The sequence below is a fragment of the Cryptomeria japonica genome, chromosome 2, assembly GCF_030272615.1.
Source record: "Cryptomeria japonica chromosome 2, Sugi_1.0, whole genome shotgun sequence".
Lineage (NCBI taxonomy): Eukaryota > Viridiplantae > Streptophyta > Pinopsida > Cupressales > Cupressaceae > Cryptomeria > Cryptomeria japonica.
The window spans coordinates 460,812,555-460,837,024 of NC_081406.1; the positions used below are offsets into that span (position 1 = coordinate 460,812,555).

At 34.9% G+C, this 24,470-nt stretch overlaps 1 pseudogene; it reads left to right on the plus strand.

Annotated features, from left to right (window-relative positions):
- Positions 1 to 10,869: 10,869 nt before the first annotated feature.
- LOC131855884 (ATPase family AAA domain-containing protein At1g05910-like) lies at positions 10,870 to 23,286 on the plus strand (annotated as a pseudogene).
- Positions 23,287 to 24,470: the final 1,184 nt, after the last annotated feature.

A 24,470-nucleotide genomic window follows, 5' to 3' on the forward strand; every position in this document is an offset into this window, starting at 1 on the left:
GGCTTACTGTAAATCCTCTAACCAGGTGACTCAAGATTCATTGAGTTCTTCAAATCCTCTAGCAAGGTAACTTTTAACAGGGTTTCAACCTTTAACAGGGTATATAGCCATCCCTCAACCGGGTGATCTTTAATAGGATTGGTTCCTAGCAGAACTTTATTGTAAAGTTTTTAACCGGACTAGGCTCCGAATAGAGCGAGCTTCAAAAGAGTTCAAAAACAAGCTTGTGGGTATTCATCCCCACTGTGGTTTTTCCCATTTGGGTTTCCATGTGAAAAATTTGTGTGTCATGTGTTGTGCATTTTTCATGTGATGATTAAGTGTTCTTTGTTTAAGTGATTATGCATGCAGAGCTAATGGTTATGGTATTGGTGACACACCACATGCATATGTTTATGGGTAAAGTAGTTATCAAGTATTAAATGTATTTTAAGTGTTCAGACTTACCGGTCTATGTTGTTTGAAGTCTTACTATGTTTAAACGATAGTGCCATGGTTAAGTTCAGTAATGAAGACAACCAGTTAATGTTGTTTTAGCTTGAAAAGATTGTTAGAAAGTATTTGACTGTATAGATTCACCCCCCCCCCCCCTTGCAGTACCAGTTAAGGAATCTGTTGTTCATCATTATTCATCAATTGGTATTAGAGAAACTCCAGGTCCTCGGTGATATAAGCTTAACCACTTGAGGTAAAATATCCCGCCTTAGTGATGAAGAGGGAAGGTCCAAAGTTTAATAGAGATAACTTCAAAATATGGAAGCACAAAATGAAGATCTATATCAAGAGTTTGGGTGCACAACACTGGAGCTATGTTGAAAATGTCTATGTAATTCCCACTAGCACTTTAACTGATGATAAAAAAAGAGAGATTCAAGAAAATGGGAAAGTCATGGAAGCCCTTATTAGCATTTTGTTTGATATTGAGTTCATTGATGTACAAGATAAGGACATTCCAAAAGATGTATGGGACACATTGGAAACTATTTATGGCAGTGATGAGCATCTTAGACAATCTAAGGAAGAGAGCCTTAGAGGAAAATTTGAAGACATGAGGATGGTTGAAGGTGAGACCATTCAACAATATGGCATAAGAATCAAGACTGTCGTTGGAGATATCAAGAAAATTGGTGGAGCAATTGATGATGCCACCGTTGTCAGTAAAGTCTTGAGATCATTGTTACCAGTCCATGCAATCAGAGTTGCTGCTATTTAGGAACTAAGGTCTATTGACAAACCCAAGGTATCCTTAGACTCTATCATTGCAAAGTTAACTGCATATGAGTTGAATAGCTATGATGGCAGTGTTCAAAAGACTGAGTCATCTTTCAGAGAATCTATTGCACCAACCGGAAAAGGAAAAGAAGATAGTACCAGTTATGAATCCATGGAAAGAAGAGGTATGGATGATGAAGAAATTCTGATTGAGTTTGAAGCTCTTATTGCCTAGAGATTTCCAAAAGGTACTGGAAAATACAGAGGTAAGCTTCCTTTAAAATGTTTTTCCTGCAATAAGATAGGATATATAGCTATTAACTATCCTAACAATGAGAATAAGGACAAACTAGATAGGTTTAGAAAGTATAAAGGAGGAAATATAAGAAATTGTCTTGTTGCAGTGGATGAAGGTATTACTGATGAAGAATCTAAGGATGAAGAAAATGAAGACATGGTATTTGTAGCTGTAAAGGAAGAAGTTTCTGACAAGAAAGAACTTGTCTCTTGCATTAACAACTCTAATGAGTGGATAATTGATAGTGGTTGTTCTCACCACATGACTAGTGATAGGAGAAAGTTTTTGTCTCTAGAAGAATATGATGGAGGTGTTGTCAGATTTGGCAATGATGCACCATGTTTGGTGAAAGGTAAAGGATCCATCTCACTGACTGGAAAAATTAGTGTAGATGATGTCTACTAGGTAGAAGGTCTTGAGCATAACCTATTGAGTGTTGCTCAGCTAAATGATAAAGGACTTGTTCTAGAGTTCAAAGGTGGAGTCAGCAGTATAAATGGTAAAAGTGGTGAACTTATTGCCATCGGTAAGTAGACTAGAGGTAACTTGTTTCAGTTGAATGCCAAGATAAGTCGATGCCTAATGGTGAAGTTTGATGACAGTTGGATATGGCATAGGAGACTTTGTCATATGAACTTTGATAATATTGTAAAGGCTAGTAAGATCAAGGCAGTAAGAGGATTGCCTTTGCCGAACAAACTAGATAATTCTTTGTGCAGAGTATGTCAGCTTGGGAAGATGTCTTCCTCAACTTTCAATGGTAAGTCTTTTTCAACAGAAAACTTACTTGATCTTGTGCATACTGATTTGTCTGGTTCTATGAAAACTAGAAGTATTCAGGGAGATAGGTATTTCATGATTCTTACTGATGACTACTCAAGAACGATGTGGGTCACATTCTTGAAAGACAAGTCTGAGGCATTTGGAAAGTTAAAAGCCTTTAGAGCATTAGAAGAGAAGGAAAGTGGTCAAAAGATAAAATGCCTAAGAACTGATCAAGGAGGTGAATTCACTTATGATGAATTCAACAAGTACTATGAAGATAGCGGTATCAGGAGGCAGTTGTTTGCCCCAAGGACACCACAACAAAATGGCATAGCAGAAAGGAATAACAGGACTGTAATTGAAGCAGCTAGAACAGTGTTGATCCAAGGAAAGGTTGCTCACACTTTTTGGAGAGAAGCGGTGAGCACTATAGTCTATACTATGAACCACGTACTCATCAAGAAAGGTAGAGTTAAAATCCCTTATGAGTATTGGACTGAGAAAACTCCCATTGTGAGTTATTTTAATGTGTTTGGTAGTAAGTGTTATATCAAGAGAGGTGAGCATATGTGTGTCATGTGTTGTGCATTTTTCATGCGATGATTAAGTGTTCTTTGTTCAAGTGATTATGCATGTGGAGCTAATGGTTATGGTAGTGGTGACACACCACATGCATATGTTTATGGGTAAAGTAGCTATCAAGTATTAAATGTATTTGAAGTGTTTAGACTTACCGGTCTATGTTGTTTGAAGTCTTACTATGTTTAACCGGTATTTCCATGGTTAAGTTCAGTAATGAAGACAACCGGTTAGTGTTGTTTTATCTTGAAAAGATTGTTAGAAAGCCTTTGACTATACTGATTCATCCTCCCCCCCTCTCAGTACCAGTAAGGGTATCTGTTGTTCATCATTATTCATCAAAATGGACCTATTTCATAAGGTCTGACTTTTGGTAAAGTTATGGAATTACTTTGTGTCAATTTTTTGAGTGTTAATTCAATAGGTTCACCAAGGGGTGTAAATCTTCTTCTGGGTGCGCCTGCCCTTGGTGGTCTTGGATTGCTTGATTGTAGTGCATTGGTGTTGTTTATCTGAGTTAGATTCTTACTAGCAAGATCAACTGGTCCTTGTAGAGATACTATTGGTTGAGCTCTATTTACAACACATGCATCAACAACTCCATCATTTGTGACATTCTTGTTCCTAGACCAAAATTTTGGTCTTTCATTGTTTGTACTTGTGTTTGGCCCATTATCTTTGTGGTGTTTCATTATCCCTTGCTCTAATATGCCTCTTTCACATTTGATGCCTTTTTCCGTGATGTCTTTAAAATTGTTTAGGCATTGCATTTGTAATGGATACTTAATTGGAGGTACATGATTTTCATTGAAAATATCTACTTTCTTAGCTTCAGGGATATGACTAAGACATCTGCGGTATAAACCTCTCCAGCTTTGCAAGAATGTAGTAAAGGTTTCTCCTTTCTTTTTCTTTGTTGCACATAAATCTATCAAGGTAACTGGAATATCTATATTGAATGCAAATTTTGATATGAATAACTCAACCAGTTCACCCCACGAAGCAATCTTAGGTGGGAGGTGTGAAAACCATTCTAGTGTTGTCCCTCCAAGACTTTTGGAAAATAGCCTCATTAAGTATGTATCATCATGGGATACCTTGATACATATCATGAAGAATTCACTGACATGATCTCAAGGAACACCTTTCCCTCTATATTTGTCGAAACTTGGAGTTTCAAAATGCATGGGAAAAGGTGGCATGTATAACTTTTTGTCAAAAGGATATGGACAAAGGTCCTCCATTGTATAGCTCCTTTTATCATTGACTGTTTGCATACTAGTCATCTGTTTCTGAAGATTCTCCATTTGTTGAGTCAGGATCTATGTTTGCATCAATGGTGTATTGTCTTGATGAGTATTTCTCACAAAAGGAACAATATTGGAGTAACTTGAGCTTTCCGAAATGTAGATTGACCATGTAGTTGTGTACCATAATTCCCACTAGGTTGTGTAAAGTATGCAAATTGTGTATTGACATTCGACTGAGTTGATCTCGTTATCCCTTGATTCACATTTTAGCCATTGTAGGTAGATCCACCTAAAACTAAAGGTTGGGTTATACTTGTTGAAGAAGGGTTTTGAGCTATTTTAGCTTGCATTGTTACACTAGGCATTGTTTGAGATTTAACATTAGTACTTGCCAATGCAACTGTTGATGGTGTTGAAGTTGTAGTTGCTTGAGTATTTTGAGATACACCCTAGGTTGATGTTGCAAGTGTTGCTTGAGTCTGTGTAATAGTAGGTACTCAAGGAACAAAATTAATGCAATGTCACACCTGGTAGAAATATAGCCGAAATGTTCACTCCTGGAGGTAATTTGGCCCCATTTTGGACTAATCGTGCGAGATATTTGTCTCTATCTTTATTGATGAGAGCGTTGCAAGATCTTTTTGGGTTGCTTCCAATTCTTTTTTAGTTAGATTATGTTGTATTTCATCAATGGAGGGCATCATGTTTATGTTTGTTGATAAGTTTGTGGGTCTCCAACCCGGTGTTTGTTGATTTGTGGACAAGTTCATATTCCATGTTGGGTTAATCGAAGGGTCATTATTAGGTTCCATATGATGTTTTGCCTTTTGAGCACATGCTAATGGCATGAATGTTATTTCAACGTGATCTTGACTCTTTAAGACTCTCTAAAATGTGAATGCAAGACTCAACTAAATGTAACCAGGTATGCTTCTAAGACTTTCTAAAGACTAAAATGCAGACAATGCAATCTATGAGTGAAGACTTGCTATCAAGGATTTCAGAATTCAAACACAAGATCTTCAGCGTATTGCTGAAAAGCTTCAAAATCTTCCTCTTATTTGATTTGATTTTCAAGGTCTATGTCAATTTGTATTGACTTTCAAACTTCCTCATCTATGACAGCTTGGACTATGTCGTATTGGTCTTGATAAACTATCAATTCTTCAGCAAGAATATTTAAACCATCAATTATTTCTAATTGAACGTTGTTTGACCCAAGATTGGGTTGCTCAAATGGCAATTTCTCATCTCCTTTTAGACCCATATGCTAAAGGTAATAATGCAAACTATATGGAAAACCTAGGAATGATTGACACTTTGTTTTAAGGAATCTAACGAGGATTTAGAAACTCTGCTATAGTCTTTTCAAACAATTATCTGATGGCTTCCTTTTGAGATGCCTTCTTTTTTTTTAATCTTTTTCCTCAATTTTTCATCAAGATGAATAGATTTCTCGATCTCATTATCTATGATGGTCTCAACTATATCGTACTGAGCACGATCAAATTTTAGTTTCCAAGCAAGGTTGTCCAAACTATCAATTATTCCTAATAGGTCATTGTTTGGCCCAAGATCAGGTTGCTCAAATGGAAATTCTTCATCTACTTTAAGACCCATGTATTGAGGTGTGTTTCTTAGACTCTAATGCAATACTTAATTCTATATGAGTGGATGCAACTTGATTGAAGACTACTCTTTTTATGATGTGAGGACTTGTGCAAAAACTTTGTGCAGTATGATGACACTAAAGGACTTATACATTAACTAGATGTCTACGACTTAAGATCACTTGAGAAAGACATGTTTTTTATCTTTGAATTTTGCAAAAGTTTTGGTTTGATGTTGGTGTTGATGTTGACACTTGACTTTGTTGAGGGACTTGATCTTGTTGATGTTTTGACTAAACCTGGTTGAGGTTCCACTTTGTTTTTGGTATTTTCTAAAATGTTTGAATTTGGTGAAATGTAGCAAAGGACACAATAGACACATCAAAAAGAATAATAACACAGAAATGATACTTGTTTAAAGAACTTTTTCAAATTCTCATGAATGTCGGAGTCTTTTTCAAAACCCCATTTTGTTTTCGTTGTAATTGGTCAATCGATAGAACATCAAGTAGACTCTCCTAATGGTCAAAAGGTCACAAGTATTACCACAAAGCACATCTTGATACTCCATTAGCTCAAACAACCCTGTCATACCCTAGGGTGCGCCCATTTTTTTACCTTTTTTAGGAAATTAGACCAAAGAAGATTGCTCCTCCATTGGCCTGTTATCCTAGGAGATATATGGTGAGTGTCTTGGGGGGAAATTGTTCCCCACCCTTGCACTGTGATAATCGAAGTGTCTAATTACTGACGTAGTTGGGCTTCTAATTTCTAAGGTGTTTAGAAAGAGTTGCGTTCCAGTGGTCACAATCAGCATTGTTTTACACTCTGTTGAGGGAGGTCTCCCAGTCTGTAGAAGTTACACTCTACAGATTTTAACGTACCGTATAGGCACTGAGGGAGGCATAATGTTGTTGTGACAACATGTAACACTCATCGCATATGATTGTTATCACATACACATTTATTTAGAATGGCTTGGATTACTTGGCTTTAGTCGTTGCCACTTAGGTCGTTCCCTCTCACTTGGTCTTATGGGATACTTGGGAGGTGAGCCTTATAAAGTTGTTATCCTAATGTAGTAAATGAAATAAAGCATGAAAAAGGTGGGTATGACTTTTTGATTACCCAAAAAAGGGGAGAGCATATACCTATCACCTTGAAGACAGGAAAAACAATGATTCCTTTTAAACCTTCATTGCAATGCTTTCTAAACATTAGAGATGTTACTCCAAAAAGGCATGGGGTTCATTTTAACCATCATAGCAATGATGAAAATTGTATTGTTCTTTTTAACAACACCAAAAGAATTTTTCTACTCTAACCCTACAGAGAAAATAACGTTAGTAGACATATGGTGGGCTATCCAGCCTAATTTTCTCAATTAAAAATCTATATATTTTCACAAATAGAGAGCAATCTTGATAAAAACCAAAACTAAATAGAGATAGAATGCAAAAACCTAAACTAGCAATTGTGAATTACTATGATAGAAATTGCAAAGTGATATCTGAGCAATTGTGTAGCAATATCAAGTTAATTTCTCGTCAGTTAAATGCAAAAAGAAATTTTTTATTTATTTTTAAATAAACAACAACAAAAGATAGAAGATAGAAATTTGATTTTGTAATGATTTTATCCAAAATCACACAAGCCATCACATTAATGTCATCATAAAATTTGTATTTGGCAATGAATCAATGGATGATTCTATGATATTGGGCAATTGCTTCTTTTTCTTCAATTTCTCGAAGCTCTCTATCTTCTTTTAGGAGTCTTTGGTATGCTCTTTGTTCTATCCTATCTTGTCTTTCCCTCCTTGCACTTCAGATTTCAAAGGTTACCTTTCCTACCATTGGATTAAACACAATTTATGCAAAAAATAAAAAATTCTCAGAATTGAAAGATTTTTATGGGTTAGGTGTGCAAGATCAACTAATTAAGAAACAACAGATAAACAATTATTTTTCCTCTTTTTTGAGAAATTGCGGTGGATTTTACTGTCAATTGCAATGGATTTTGATGGCAATTGTAGATAAATATTTGCAATTGCAAATTTCTATTTGATCAATTGTGGATTCTGGTTTTCTATGCACGCACGTATTTGCAAAACCAATTAAAACAATAGAGGAAGGTTAGATCTAATTCACGTCAGGTTCACCAATAGTTCTCATGTATGACATCATCAAATCGAAGCTAATTAGACTAAAAGGATGAATCACAAAATCCTTAACTAATTAAATCGATTTTAAACACTGTATAATGAAATAAATGATAGAAATAGAAAGATTAAACTAAATTAAAACTCCATATTCTCCACTTGTGCTTCCATTGTTCTTCTTCATAATTGTTGGTGTAGGTGGCTCTCAGGTATTGCAGTGATTTCCTGCATAAGATGGACAATAACTTTGAAGATTCTAATTCTAGCTTGAATTGAGAAAAAGAGGTTGAATTTATATATTTTCAACACAAAGAAGGTGAGAATTTGAACTCAAGTGTTGATTGATAGACAACTAAAATTGATTGATCTGTTAACTCATTAGATTGATCTGTTAATAGAATTGACTGAGGAGTCAACTCAATTGATTAACTAGTAGACTAAATAGACTAGCTAGTTGACTGAGTTGATGAATCAGATGCCTGAATTGATTGGAGAGATAAGTAGATTAATTGATCATTCAGAAAAGGTGATTGAGAGTTAAAAAGGGTGATTGATGAGTTAGCTAGATTAACTAATTAGATAACAGATTTGATCAATTAGTTCAGATTTTACCATGTGTTGTAGGGATTTAAAATTGAATTTGATTTTCATTTTCAATTTGGATTTAAATTTGGACTTTCAAATGCTAAAATGCACATGAAATTAACTGAAATTCAGATTTGGTGAAAAATAAATTTGGAAGAAATGAAATTAATTGAAATGAAGTGAAATTCGAATTAGTGGAAAATGACATGAAATTAGATGGAATTATTTAGAATTATAATTTGGGGATTGGAAGAATTAATTAATTAATTAATTGAAATGAAAGTATTTACTCATAGGAAATTGAATTAATTAAATCATAATGATTATTTAACTAAGGAATTTTTTGCAATTAATTAAATAATTGATATTTAATTAATAATTGAGATAGGGTTAATTGATTAAATGATGAAATGATAAGAATTCGATAATTAAAAATGTTAAATGTTCTAATTAGAATAAATATTTAACTTAATCAAATAATTAAAGAATTACTATATTAAATAGATGAATAATTAGTGTAGAATTAATGAGATATTTTTAGGTGTCTACACTAATATTATTAGATAATTGTATAAATATAATTTTTTAAATTAAATAATTAATTAAAAATATTGAAAATAAATTAAAATAAAATTTAAAAAATGAATCTATTATTTAATAATTAAAATTTATTAAATATAAAAAAAATTATTAATAGATCTTAAGGAAAATTAATTTCTTTTAATAAAATATGTTTTTTTATATTTTATAAAATAATAGTAAATATAATAGTTTGAAATAAAATAAAATAAATTTTAATAAATGAAATAGCTTTAAAACTGATATCATTTTAGATTTTCTCAAGACTATTGAAAATACCTATACCAATTTATATAATGTATACAATAATATTATAAAAAATATATAATATTCTAAATGCGATTATTCTCAAGTAAATAAAATAATCTATACTTGTATATGTATAGCGTGTAGAGTTCAAACTTGACGCGAAGTTGCATTAATTAGATAACGAACAATGGTTATTAATAGATAATGAAAATGGCAATGAATTTATGAAATTCCCAATAAAATATTTAGTTTTGCATAAATAACAAAATATTAGCCAATAAAATTAAATAATTTTCAAATGGTAGATAAAAATCGCTAATACACTATAAGGGGTAGAAGAAGCAATAAACAGAAGAGAGAGGATAGAGCCAAAGAGAAGGGTATTATTGGTGTGCTAGATTACATAAAGAAAACCAAGGGAGGAGGAGTCTCCCTTGGAAATCAATGAAAATAACATGGAATGTCAGGGGTCTATCGGCCCCTAACAAAAAACGCTTGGTCAAGAGGGCTTTTCAAACAATTTTAGGAGACATCATCATGTTGCAAGAGACCAAGCTCAATGAAGAAAAAGCTTTCTTTTTCAAATCTTTAAGTAGGATGTGGGATAGTGTCTTTCAAGAAGCAAAAGGCTCCATGGGTGGACTAGCGACTCTATGCAATCCAGATAAAGTGACAGTAGAATTGATTAATAAGCAAGATAATTAGATGCACTGTAAAGCAAGAACATTGCAAGAAGATTTGGAATTCTCCCTAATCAATGTTTATGGACCGACAAAGACAGAGGAAAAGAAAAGGTTTGGAAAGAAATTACAGATCAGATCAAAATGTTTGATCCAGAGAAAACAATTGTAGCAGGAGATTTTAATGCAATCCTCAACAATGATGAAAAATGTGGAGGTTTAAGAATGAATACCCGAGTGATGGAAGATTTTAGAGATTTTGTAGAAAATAATAACCTTTTTGATGTTGTTCCTAAAACTGGAAATTTCACTTGGACCAATAGGAGGGCAAACTTTTGCAGAATTTTTGAGAGATTGGATAGAATATTTTTTGGTTCATTTTGGATAAGAGGTAGTTTTGATCTGGAATCAAAAATCCAACTCATAACACTTTCGGACCATTACCCGGTTCAGTTAACTTGCACAATACCATTGATGAAGGTGAAAGGCAACTTCAAGTTCTTAAGCATGTGGTGGAGAGATTCAAACTTTGAAGAAAACATGGAAAAATGGTGGAAAGAATGTAAAGATATTAAAGGCACTCCTAGTTTTTGTTTTGTTCAAAAGTTAAAATATCTCAAAAACAAGATCAAAATATGGAACGTGGCTTCCTTCAAGAACATCTTTGTTAAAAAAATCAGAGTGGAAGAGGAACTAAATAGGATTAATAATCTGGTGATAGAGAAGGGGATGACGAATGAAGAATTCCATGAAGAGAATTTCCTTAAAGCGGAACTAGCAGAAATACTCCTGAGAGAAGAATTGTATTGGAGGGACAAATCCAGGGAATTATGTCTTAACAACAAAAAAACAAAGAAGAAGAAAGAGTCGCTGTCTGCAGCTGCTTTGGTTTGTATGAGCTATGGATGGAAAAGCGTCAACCTCCCCTTCGCGCACAAAACGTAGTGGAGTCAAAGAAACAGAAACAGAAGGAGAAGAAGAATTCGCAAAAGAGAGCCCTGCGCAGGAGGCAGAATCTCCACCACAGCCTGCAGATGTATCATGACAAGCATAAGCACGAGCATAGTCCCAAGCTCAAGAAAAGGTGACTTGTATCGGTGTCCCACCTCACCGAAATGCTGCAGCCCACACATAATCTACGCAATGTGGCTTATTTAAGTGTAAGTCAATCTCTTACAATGCATCTCTATTTTTATCGCGGCTAGAAAATCCAACAAGAGACGTGCAGAGAAATAATTGGTTGTGTTCCTGAGATGGTGTTTCACTCCTTGTGTGCAATGTTTTAGTTTGCCCCGGTTTGCCACCATATTTCTATTTGTATGGGTTCATGATTTATCATTCTTATGTATTTGCAACTTAAATTTAGATGATGTTTTAGTGTATGCGAAAACCTCTTCTTTTTTTTTTTCCCCCTCTTTCACAAGGATGTATAATTCTGGTTGTATCCAATCTTATGTATTTCCAACTTAGATTTAGATGATGTTTTAGTGTATGCGAAAACCCCTTTTGTTTTTTTTTCCCCTCTTTCAAGAGGATGTATAATTCTGGCTATATCCAATTTTGAATTCACTTGGGTTTATCACCGGGGACCTAAACCCACAAGAATTGAACACTTTCCTTTTGGTGATTGCTCCAACTTGTATGCTACAGTTCCGTTGATGGTTTTAATTTTTTCAATGGCTTAGGTTTTGTTATGGAATATAACTGAGGTCTTATTTATAAATTTGGAGTGGGTAGGGTTTTATATTTCAAAGCAACATAAGGTAAATGGAAAAAACAAATCATCTAGCGGAATGCTTGCATGAGTGTACTCTCATACATCAAAATGGTGTCTTGTTTGGTGGTGATCTTTAAAAACTGATATCTTGTTTGGTGGTGATTTAGTATAGGAGTTGTCCTCCTAATTTTCTTTTTAGATGTCTATGAAGTTATCTGATTGTCCATGAACTTGAAGTTTGGAGGATATATAACATATTTTCAGCTTTACATAAGGTAGAATAATCCCCTGCTCTAGGGGCATTTGTTATTATATTCTTAAGTCTTAACAGCTTCAGTTGATATCATAGTTCATGAACACTTATTGTAAAGACATGTCAATAACAATGCAGTGTTTGTAGCCAAATGAAGAAATAAATCATATAAATGTAAACCAAATTCTTTGTTAATGGTGGACATTATTATAATTTCTTGGATTATATTTCATGCCTGTGTTCACTTCATGTCTTATGGTACTTATGTATACTTGCTTCATGCCTTAAGTGAATTCATGTGTATACTTCATGTGTACACATCATGCTTTACATGTATTCATGCCTTATGTGTATATTCTATGTTTTGCATGGATGCTTCTTGCATTATGTAATTCATTTGTATAATTTGTAGTTTACACCGTACGTGTATTCGTGTGTATGACTCATGCCTTATGTATTCATCCGTATGCTTCATACTTGATGAGTTGGATTCATTCATAAAGTGTTTCTGTATACCTTTCTCATGTATGCTTCTACCTCTATGTGTATTGCCACCCATGTGTTCATCCATGGATGTGCTTTGTATCTAATGCAATTGTTTCATGTACTTTCAGCATGAATTCTTTTTGTTTTGAATGAATGCCTCTTATCTTACATGTTTCAACGTGATTGAATATGCTTAGTTATTCCATGAGTATGCTTTATGAGTACTTATAAATGGGGTGATTGTTTTAAATCATCTAGGCCCTTCTTTTTGCAAACATGGGTTTTATAGTCCTAATAACATGGGAAGGACAACATAGGGATTACTGAAACATGACGATACTATGAAAATCTATAGGATGGAAGAATGTGTAAGAGTAATATAGGAAGGAAGAATGTGTAAGAGTATAATTGCTCAAACCATGAGGTGATAATATAAGAACTTGATGAGTATAGAGATTTTGCCCATAAATTGTCATAAGAGGAGAAAGGAAACATGTTGAGAATGCAGTCAGACAAAGATAATATTAGCCATGTTCAATTTATTCATGTTATATTTAATACCAATCTACCACCTAAGTTTACCAATATGTCAATATCCAATAATAACAATCTATATGGTTATAGACTGTACGACACAAAGGAGTGATACCAGATTGAGATCTTATTCATTACCCACCTCTATTTGGCAACTATGATGTTAGTGACATTCACGCTACCCACTGAAATTTCTCATTGACTAAACATTTTCCAATATTAATACATACTTTTTATGGATGTTAAGATTAAGCCAAGTTATTATTATTAACTTTTCATGTTGCCATCTAGATCAAACATCTTGCACATTCTCTAATTAATAAAACCTCTACATTTTGGGAAATTTATCCCTCTAATTGGGGATTTAGACATATTCATCCAACAAATTATAAATCAATAAATTTAGACATATCTCATATGTGTATTCCTCTCATGAACAGTATGTAATGATAGAGTAAAATCATCATTTGTGGTTTCCTTAAAATAACTCCTGCAATCAAAAGTGATACTCAAAAACAGTATTTATCATTTCGCAAACTGCTTATGACAAATTGTTATGTTCAAAATTTATACCAAGCGTGACTGAACATAATCATCTTCCATTATATCAAACCCCTTTACAAATGTTATAGCATTTTATCATCTCTCGAGCAATGGTGTTAGGCTACAACTACCATACAAAACAACAATATTCAATGAACAAATTTCTAAGGGCCCCATTCTATAAGGCATAGGCAGCATGATAATCTCACAATTAAGGTCATTTTTCAAATCATCATATTGCCAACCTAACCAATTTTTGCTAACACAATTGGATGGCCTTGATCCTTTCCTCTAGAAGAGAGTGGGCTTGTCTTAAGTTAAATCATGCAAATTTCCCACTATTGGTTATAACTCACACTTAAGGTAAAAGCATATATGCCTTAATTCAAACCTGCAGCATGTAGTAATATCAGAGTAGAGTCATCTTGAGCACTACCATTGTGATCACCCTAATTTGAAAATGCTTGAGGACAAGCAATCTGGGGAAGGGAAGACTATCATGTCCCCACATTTATAGTAGAAATAATTAATATAGTTTTTGCCATATAAAATTATATGTTAAAAACATATCAAAATTATATTATATCACATTAACATTAAAATAATATTATATATTATCAATTTACATTTTATATTGAATGATGTTATTATATTAACAATAAATAATATTATATTATCAATTTACATTTTTTATTGAATTATTTTATTATATTAACAATACACATTATATTATAATGGTGCTTTGTATTAAAACTTATATTATTTCTGTTAACCAATTATCCCCTATATTTACCAAGGCCCGATAACTATTCTTTAAAGGGTGGTTTGAATAGTTCCAAATCGGGTTTTATATGAAGCGATGCTCTTCTTGAAAAGAGCCATCAGAAATAGAGGGACATCAACTCTTCAAAAAGGGGGGTGCTGCCTATTAGGAGACCATTGTGGCTCTTCACCACATGGGGAGGTAGGATAAATACCCCCCTCTGCAAATGGGAATAGGGAGAATACAAGAGGGGAACAAGAAAGTCAGATCTGCCAGCAAGGATAGAGAAATGTACAGAAATTGCCAGCAAGGATAATAAAAGAAAAGAGGGCCTGTAATGGAATATAATAGTTGATATTATATATATAAAATTTTATATGGTCTTAATTAAATTAATGGAATTAATATTATATAAAGTTCAGAAGAAAATAATGTATAATTATTAAAATAGCATTAAAATGATTATACATGAGAACACTATTAGACATAAGACACACACATATATATCTGTTAATGAATTCAGAATGAATAAGGCAATCAAATTTAGTTTGTATTAGTTGCTATAATACTGTACCATGCTAATAACATAAAATACAACAATAACTGTTAACAATCTGATATAAGACACTAAGGCAATATAATATGATGAAGTATAATAACTATATCAAGTACAAATTAATTATCATAATTAGTTCAACTAAACGACAAATATGACTTCATTGGAATATCACAAAAGGTTCATTGTAAATGAGGGACTCTCTTAAGTATGCCACTCCATAGTGGATGCCTAACACCTACCACATGGAGCCAAGAGGGGTGAAGCATCTTCTCTTGGGCTTAAGAGAGAAGGCGGTTGTGATGAGGGGGAACATCGATAGAACACCTCACTGGGTACACCACTCCATGATGGATGCCTAACACCTGCCATATGGAGCCAAGGGGGATATGGTATTCTGCCCTTGGGCCTAGGAGGGATGGTTTCTAGGACACCCTATCCAACTAATGGACTAAAGGAATTGATTAGTAACTGACTTGCAAACTAACTTTATATAATAATCTGATCTCATTTAAGAAATATAATAATATGATTATATCTTGAGTTACCGGGTTCGGCCCCCCTAGACCCTTAGTACTGGTCTAGTACGGTCCTGGTTCAAGATTTGGGTCCGGATCGCCTATGGTTCGGACAAGGTTTGTGGTTCATAGGCCTGGTTTGAACTAGGGAGAACCCAAGACGACCCAGGGTCGAACCCAAGAGGACCCAAGACAAACTCAGGGGTCTGACAATCCAAAAATGGATTTTTTTTTTTGCCAAATTTTTTTTTTTGAAATCCACCACATAAAAAATTAAAATGACCCTATGTCTCAAGCCACACACCTATACATCTTACAACCAAGAGAGAAGCACAAGTCTTTATGAAAGAACAAGTCAGAAATCACAATTCCCATTTGGGAGAATGCACCTTGATCAGAATTTTGACTTCTTTGGCCTTTTTCTTGACATCTTAAAAAAGAAGAAAATTGATGCACGCCATGGAGTTTCGTTTGGGTTTGAAGGTTGTAATTTGGTGTTGGCAGTGGGGGAACAACTCCTCGACCCTGCCCTCTACAGCGATAGGGAGCACACCCTGGGCACTGCCCCGGGACCGTGCGAGGGGCACTGCATATATATATATATATATATATATTTGTTTTTGTACTAACGAACGCAAACCCCTTTTCAAAATTTTGTCGTACCAGCGTACCGGGTTCTTCAAACCCGAACCAGTAACTTAGATTATATCCCACAATTATAATTCTAACAGCCATTAATATAGCAAATTTGATATCATTTAATATAGTTCATTTTTCAGTTTAAGTATTATTTCATATATGTTCTCTAATTGTGTTGCAGGAAAACAATATACAAAGGTACACCTATAAAACACAATTACCTATCTATAGATTTGGCCAAATTTAGATTAACTTAAAGGGTAACTAATTAGGGGACATTACAGTGGTATCAGAGCATGATTTTGCCAGCCTGTTAGACAAAACAACTACTCAGTTAGGACTAATTCTTCCAGTCTCTTCTCAAATAAATAAAAAATTGAATTGGTTAGGCCAACATTGCATTCTTATGAGTGTTCCTTTAACTGCTTCATGTCTTACGTGTTTCTTATGTGTTTTGAGCATGCCTACTCCATGGGTGTTTTATATGTACACTTTTCTCATGTATACCTTGTGCTTGCACCATGTCTATCATGTGTCTAGAATATGTGTTTAATATCTTATGTGTATTTGTGTTACTTCATGAATGAGATGTTTTCAGATGTCTATTCCATGAATACCTCTCTCTTGTATGCTTCATGATCGATGTGTCTTCAGCATGTCCACTCCACAAGTACCTTTCTCATATATGCTTGTACCTTTTGTGTATTTATGTATTACTTCATGGTTTACATGTATGATTCATGTCTTGCATGTATTCATACGTATGGTTCATGCTTTACATATCTCGTTCATGCCTTCCGTGCATTACTTCATGCCTTGCATATAGTCATGTATGTTGCTTCTTGGCTTACATGTATCCATTATTTCATGCCTGTGTGCACTTCATGTCTTATGGTACTTATGTATACTTTCTTCATGCCTTAAGTGAATTCATGTGTATAATTCATGCGTACACTTCATGCTTTACATGTATTCATGCCTTATGTGTATATTCTATGTTTTGCATGGATGCTTCTTTCCTTATGTAATTCATTTGTATACTTTGTACTTTACACCTTATGTGTATTCGTGTGTATGAATCATGCCTTATGTATTCATCCATATGCTTCATACTTGATGTATTGGATTCATTCATAAAGTGTTTCTGTATACCTTTCTCATGTATGCTTCTGCCTCTATGTGTATTGCCTCCCATGTGTTCATCCATGGATGTGCTTTGTATCTTATGCAATTGTTTCATGTACTTTCAGCATGAATTCTTTTTGTTTTCAACGAATTCCCCTTATCTTACATGTTTCAACGTGATTGAATATGCTTAGTTATTCCATGAGTTTACTTTATGAGTACTTATAAATGGGGTGATTGTTTTAAATCACCTGGGCCCTTCTTTTTGCAAACATGGGTTTCATTCTCCTAATAACATGGGAAGGACAACATAGGGATTACTGAAACATGACGATACTATGAAAATCTATAGGATGGAAGAATGTGTAAGAGTAATATAGGAAGGAAGAATGTGTAAGAGTACAATTGCTCAAACCATGAGGTGATAATATAAGAACTTGATGAGTATAGAGATTTTGCCCATAAATCATCATAAGAGGAGAAAGGAAACATGTTGAGAATGCAGTTAGACAAAGATAATATTAGCCATGTTCAATTTATTCGTGATATATTTAATACCAATCTACCACCTAAGTTTACCAATACGTCAATATCCAATCATAACAATCTATATGGTTACATACTTTACGACACGAAGGAGTGATACCAGACTTAATTAATTGAGATCTTATTCATTACCCACCTCTATTTGGTAACGATGATGTCAGTGACATTCACGCTGCCCACTGAAATTTCTCATTGACTAAACATTTTCCAATATTAATACATACTCTTTATGGATCTTAAGATTAAGCCAAGTTATTTTTATTAACTTCTCATGTTGTCATCTAGATCAAACATCTTGCACATTCTCTAATTAATACAACCTCTACATTTTGGGAAATTTATCCCTCTAATTGGGGATTCAGACATATTCATCCAACAAATTATAAATCAATAAATTTAGACATATCTCATATATGTATTCCTCTCATGAACAGTATGTAATGATAGAGTAAAATCATCATTTGTGGTTTCCTTACAATAACTCCTGCAATCAGAAGTGATACTCAAAAACAGTATTTATCATTTCACAAATTGCTTATCACAAATTGTTATGTTCAAAATTTGTACCAAGCGTGACTGAACATAATCATCTACCACGATATCAAACCCCTTTACAAATGTTATAGCATTTTATCATCTCTCGAGCAATGGTGTTAGGCTAAAACTACCATACAAAACAACAATATTCAGTGAACAAATTTCTAAGGGCCCCATTCTATAAGGCATAGTCAGCATGATAATCTCACAATTAAGGTGTTAGGCTACAACTACCATACTAAAGCTCTATAATTTGTTTATGTAAGTTTTAAACTGAGTCTATTTTCTTCTTTGTTTCAGTATGCTAGTGTTCTTCAGCATTTTACTTGGCAGAGATGAATATTTATACTAATTTAAATAATAAATCATTTTTACTTTGAAAATTTTCTTCGCTTCTCATTGATCTGTGCTTTTTGAGTCATGGATACTTGAGACTTTTGTTTATTACAATACATTCGTCATTCTATGCTTTTTTATGTAGATCATTGTGGATTTCTCATTTATCTTGTAAAAGCCTCTAAATTATTTTGATTTCTTTTCTTAGGTGCATAAAACTACTGGTCCTTCAAATCAGACAGAGAGCATGAATGTGCAGGTAACCGATAGAGTTCTCAGTTGCTCTTTCCAAGAAATTTGTACTCGTTACGTTGTCAAATATGTAGGTATCTTTCATGATTAAATTTGTATGCTGAAGTTGCTTATACTGGTAGTCACATACGTCCACTCCACCTCATTCTATAAGAAACATGACAAATTCTATCAATTTAGAGGATAATGAAATAGATAACATAGACACAGAGGATGCAAATCTGATGGTAGGATTTTCTCCAATCTCCATTGTTTCTGGTTTTTGTGAAGATATAACTTCTCTTGCCCAATACTTTGTTGCATCATATTATAAGTTTGGGTATCAATGGCTGCAGAGACAAACATATCGGCCAGCTACTATTAAAGTTGAGAATAACCCTAGCCAGGATGAACAGTCCAGTCCAATGCAAGAGAAGAGGATAAGAGATACTATATCTTTGCCACGGTGAGAAGGACTTCGGCCTTGAAAATCAACCATCCGACATTCTTCTCAAGATTCTGAAGACCAAGAATGCACAGAGGAGGAAGATGATAGAAATAAAGTGGAGGCTGGGGCTGAAGGAGAGGAAGATGAAGTTGAGGAAGAGGGTGAGGAGGGTAAAGAACAAGAAGGAAGGAGACAGTATGCTCTCTGAAATCTCATTGAGGTGAGGAGGTTTTCTCTTCTTGTGGATGAGATGGATCAAGGTCCTGTTGGTTCATCATCATGAATGCATGTGGGAAATACAAAGTTTGGTCACCAATGGGTTTGTGGCAGACTTGACATGCATAATGCAACTGCATGGGGTTTGAAAGTTGCAGCATCTGGATGGGGACACCAAGGTGATACATTTGGTTATGGAGGTGTAGGAGCACAACCTACTGAGCCTAGTTCAAAAGGTGGAGCTGACATTCAACCCTTGCAGGTTGATGAAACAGTGAGTTTTGATGATATTGGAGGGCTTTCTGACCACATTGATGCATTGAAAGAAATGGTTTTTTTCCCTCTTCTCTATCCTAATTTCTTTGCAAATTATCACATCTGTCCTCCAAGGGGAGTCTTATTGTTCGGTCCTCTGGGAACTAGAAAAACGTTGATTGCAAGGGCTTTAGCATGTGCAGCTTCCAAGGCAGGACAAAAAGTAAACTTTTAGATGTGAAAGGGAGCTGATGTGCTCAGCAAGTGGGTTGGGGAAGCTGAGCGGCAACTGAAATTACTATTTGAAGAAGCACAAAGGAACCAACCATCCATAATATTTTTTGATGAAATAGATGGTCTTGCCCCAGTGAGGTCTACTAAACAAGAACAAATTCACAATTCTATTGTATCTACACTTCTTGCTCTAATGGATGGTCTAGACTCTAGAGGTCAAGTAGTGCTTATTGGAGCGATAAACAGGATTGATGCTATTGATGGAGCTCTTCACCAGCCTGGTCAGTTTGATCGTGAATTTGTATTTTCCTTACCCGATTGTAAAGCACGAGCTGAGATATTAAAGATCCACACAAGAAAGTGGAAGAATCCTTTATCAGAGGAATTAAGAATGGAATTAGCAGCAACTTGTATGGGGTATTGTGGTGTTGATTTAAAATCTTTGTGCACAGAAGCTGCAATTAATCCTTTCCATAAGAAATATCCTCAAATATACACTAGTGATGATAAGTCTGTCATAGATTTGGATTCTGTGAAAGTAGAGAAACATGATTTCTTGGAAGCTATGTCTACTATTACTCCTGCTGCCCATAGAGGTGCAACAGTACAGTCAAGGCCATTGTCTCCAGTAATAGCTCCATGCTTACAAGGACATCTAAAAATAATCAGTGATTATATTTCTGACATCTTCTATGTAGTGGCCAATGGTGATAAAAAAGATTCGCTGAATGACAATTCTCGCCATCTTGCCAAGTTACTTGGATTTCCTATGGTTCTTCCATTCCATTTGTTTACAGACCAAGACTTCTACTTTGTGGGAAGGAGGGTGCTGGCTTGGTATGGTTAGAAATTGCTTTCATAGATGTTTACACATCTATAACATGAGTCTGTTTTTTAAAACTTTTGAATTGGTTGGCTTCTAATCTAGCTACATTTCTGAATGATGCTATATTTCTACTTTTCTTGCCAAGATCACATTGGCCCTGCAGTTTTACATGAATTAGAGAGGTTCCCTGTGCATTGTCTTGGGCTTCCATCACTTTTGTCCGACCCAAGTGCACAGATGCCTAAGGAAGCACTAGTACACATTGTGGGAGAAGCATGGAGGACTACTCCTTCTATCTTGTATCTGCCTCAACTTCAACTTTGGTGGGAGATGGTGTGTATATCATTACATTAGTACACTTATACTTTTAAAGCTCTACGCCTTTGGGATTTCCTATGATATATTTGAAATCTCTTTGTTTTTATTGCTAGAGCTTCCTAAAATGACTATATATCTGATTTTGTTTCTTTCACTGAGCTTCATAGGCCCATGATCAGCTAAGAGCTGTTCTAGTATCTATACTAGAAGAATTGCCATCAGACCTTCCTTTATTACTTCTTGCAACCTCCTCTGTACCCTCTGATGAATTGGATGGAGAAGCTGCATCCTTGTTTGGTCGTCGCTATATGTATGTATCAAGGACATCATTGTCTTAGTTTTTGTATTTGTTCTGCTTAGTTTGTTCAAGATTATGCTAAGGCATGTGAATCCTTTTCTGTATAGCATCGAGTACCAAGTACCTCGTTAGCTTCTGACTCTGTATAAATTGAATTTGTCATTGAATTGAGTGTACATGAATTTGATGGCATCTGGTACACCTTGAATGCATTGCAAATTTTATTTTGGTTTAGTATAATAGAAGGTAAAATCCTGAATGGATTATATTCTTTTGCTTTATGTGCAGTTACCAAGTAGAAAAACCAAGTTCAGATGACAGGTGTAGATTCATCTCGCATGATGTTGTTCTTACTATCCCTGATCAACAAGTAGTAATTACTCCTAAAAAGAATGTTTCTAATCCTGAACTTCCAAAGGTACCAAAAGCAGCAAGAGGACCAAGTGAAATTGAGCTACGTGCCAAGGTAGAAGTAGAGGAGCATGCTATTCGACGACTCCGAATGTGTTTTCGGGATGTCTGCAGCAGGTTTTGCAGTGATGCATCAATCATTATTTGATTCATTTGTTGAGGATGTGTTTACCAATTGAAAATTAATTTTGAGTGCTTATATGTATCCACATACAATGTGCAGACTTCTATATGAAAAACGGTTCAGTGTCTTCCATTACCCTGTCATGGATGAAGACGCTCCTGACTATTATGCAATAGTTCAAAATCCAATGGATATCACTACTTTACTGCAGCGAGTAGATAATCGACGTTACTTGACATGCTCAGCATTCCTGCAAGATGTGGAACTAATTCCAGCCAATGCAAAAGTAAGCATGATTGGACATGCCTATGATCCTATCAGCTTTATGGGGTTGAACAAAAATTTGTTTTCCATTCATTCTTGATAATAACTATCTTTAGTTTTGCATAACAGGCATATAATGGTGATGACTACAATGGACCTCGAATTGTCAGCAGAGCATATGCACTAAGGGATGCGGTATGGTTAAATATGCTAATAATAGAGACATACAATAATCGAAGTTCAAATGTTTTATGTCAAGTAATAAGCATTTATTGTTCACTTTGCTAATCCTTGTCTTACGCATAATCAGATTCTTGGAATGCTTTCCCAACTGGATCCTGCACTAGTTGCCTTTTGTGATAAAATTGCTGCTCAGGGTGGGCCAACTCGTTTGTCAGAGGATTCAACTACAAATTTTCCTTCGAATCCTGTTGCTCAACCAGTTCATATTACAACTCGTTTGTCAGAGGATTCAACTACAAATTTTCCTTCGAATCCTGTTGCTCAACCAGTTCATATTACAAGAGCAAGTGAATGCTTACGCAACGTTCAGCCTGATATGAATGTATCTCAAAGTTATGAGGTCTTGAAGCGCTCAAAGCAGAATAGTGATCCTGATCAAGGTGGAATTATGCTTTGCACCATGCCACTTGTAATCCTTTTTTATTTTTGATATTTAGAATTAGAAGCACAATTGTATTGAAATTCTCAGAATGTGTTTTTTCTACAGGTAAAGTTGTGGCTGGGGACTCTGATCCATTTGCTGAGGACAGATCACAACCCATGGAGATTGATACTCCTGGGCAGAATACTCTAAAAACAAAATGCCTTCATGGTAGTGTGACACATGAGGCATTTAAAGGTGTGCAGCAATGTGAGGCAAATAATCAAGAAGAAATAATGAATCAACCGGAACGCAAATCCTCTTCCAAAGTGCCAATAAGCAATCACTTGGCAGAACAGATTGAATCAATAGAAGATAATTTTGTGAAATGTACCGAAGGTTATGGAATCTCAGAACTTGAAAGACTTTATGCTCTAATTTGTCGAAGGGTGATATCCTTAGCAGATGCGAACAAACCTACAATTATTAAATTCTTGAAGGACTTCTCATCTGATGAAAGCAATTTTCATAGATAGTTTTGTAACCGAATGTCCTATGAAGTGTTTTTGGGGCTCTAATTTGTCGAGGGGTGATATCATTGAAAGATGTGGACAAAACTATGATTTTTAAATTTTTGAAGGACTTCTCATCCGATGAAAGAAATTTTTAAAGAGAGTTTTGTAACGGAATGTCCTATGAACTGCTATGTTACCAGAAACGCGACGGGAGAACTTCGTTTCGTGTTTTCCCCGTCGCGAACGGCGGTTTCCAAACTGCTGTCTCACAGTCAGAGAAATTTAAAGGAGTGAATTTTGCAGTGAAGACCTTAATCCTGCTACAGGGGAAATAAGAGAAGATATCATTAATACTGTGATATATGCACAGAAAATCTTGGTAATACATAGGTTTCAGTGAGAATATGCTCACTTTGTAAACATATTTCTTCATGATATTGTTCTCTTTCAGGTCGAATAAATTGATTTTTTGTTATTGTCTCCATGGATGAGTGTGCATTGCTTTCAAATTGATATGTCAAGGACATTGATATTGGTCTTCTTAGTCTTTCTGAGTTGCATTTTCCATTTACTGTCTTCATTCAAGGAATGGATTAATCTGGTCTAAATGGAATATGGAGTAATGTATGTTCATCTTTGGATTTCTCGGAAGAATTGCAGAAAGTGTCTATTGGTGGGAGTGTTTCTATAATGTAATAATACAAAGGCGCCCCTTGGATGTGAATTTGTAGTGTCATGATGAGTCTCTGCATGGTTTGGTATTTGACTTTGTTGCCCGGATGAAGCACTGATCTGAGTAGTTATTTGTTCAAAGGTCTAAGCATTCATTGGAATTCAAAGATGAATCATTTGAACACTTTATTTTCAGTTATGTTCTTTGCTTTGTTAGCTTAGGATTCTTCATGTTCTTTGATTTAAGAAGTGAGATAGTCAAGAACACTGTCAGTTTGAGAAAATCTTGCATATTATTTTATATCTGCTTTTTGTTGCTGAATAATATATCATTTTTGATAAGGGATACCTTTAGGTCTAGCAGAGCCTAAAGAGCAAAAGGTGTCAACCTTTGGGTTGAGTTTTGTTCGTTGGCCAAACTAACATTTAAAATCAAGAATAAGTAATCGCAAAGCTTTAGGTTTTAATGGGTGCAATTTTGGAAAAAAATGTCAGCACACTCGACTTGTGACTACACAAGACTAATGGTTGTG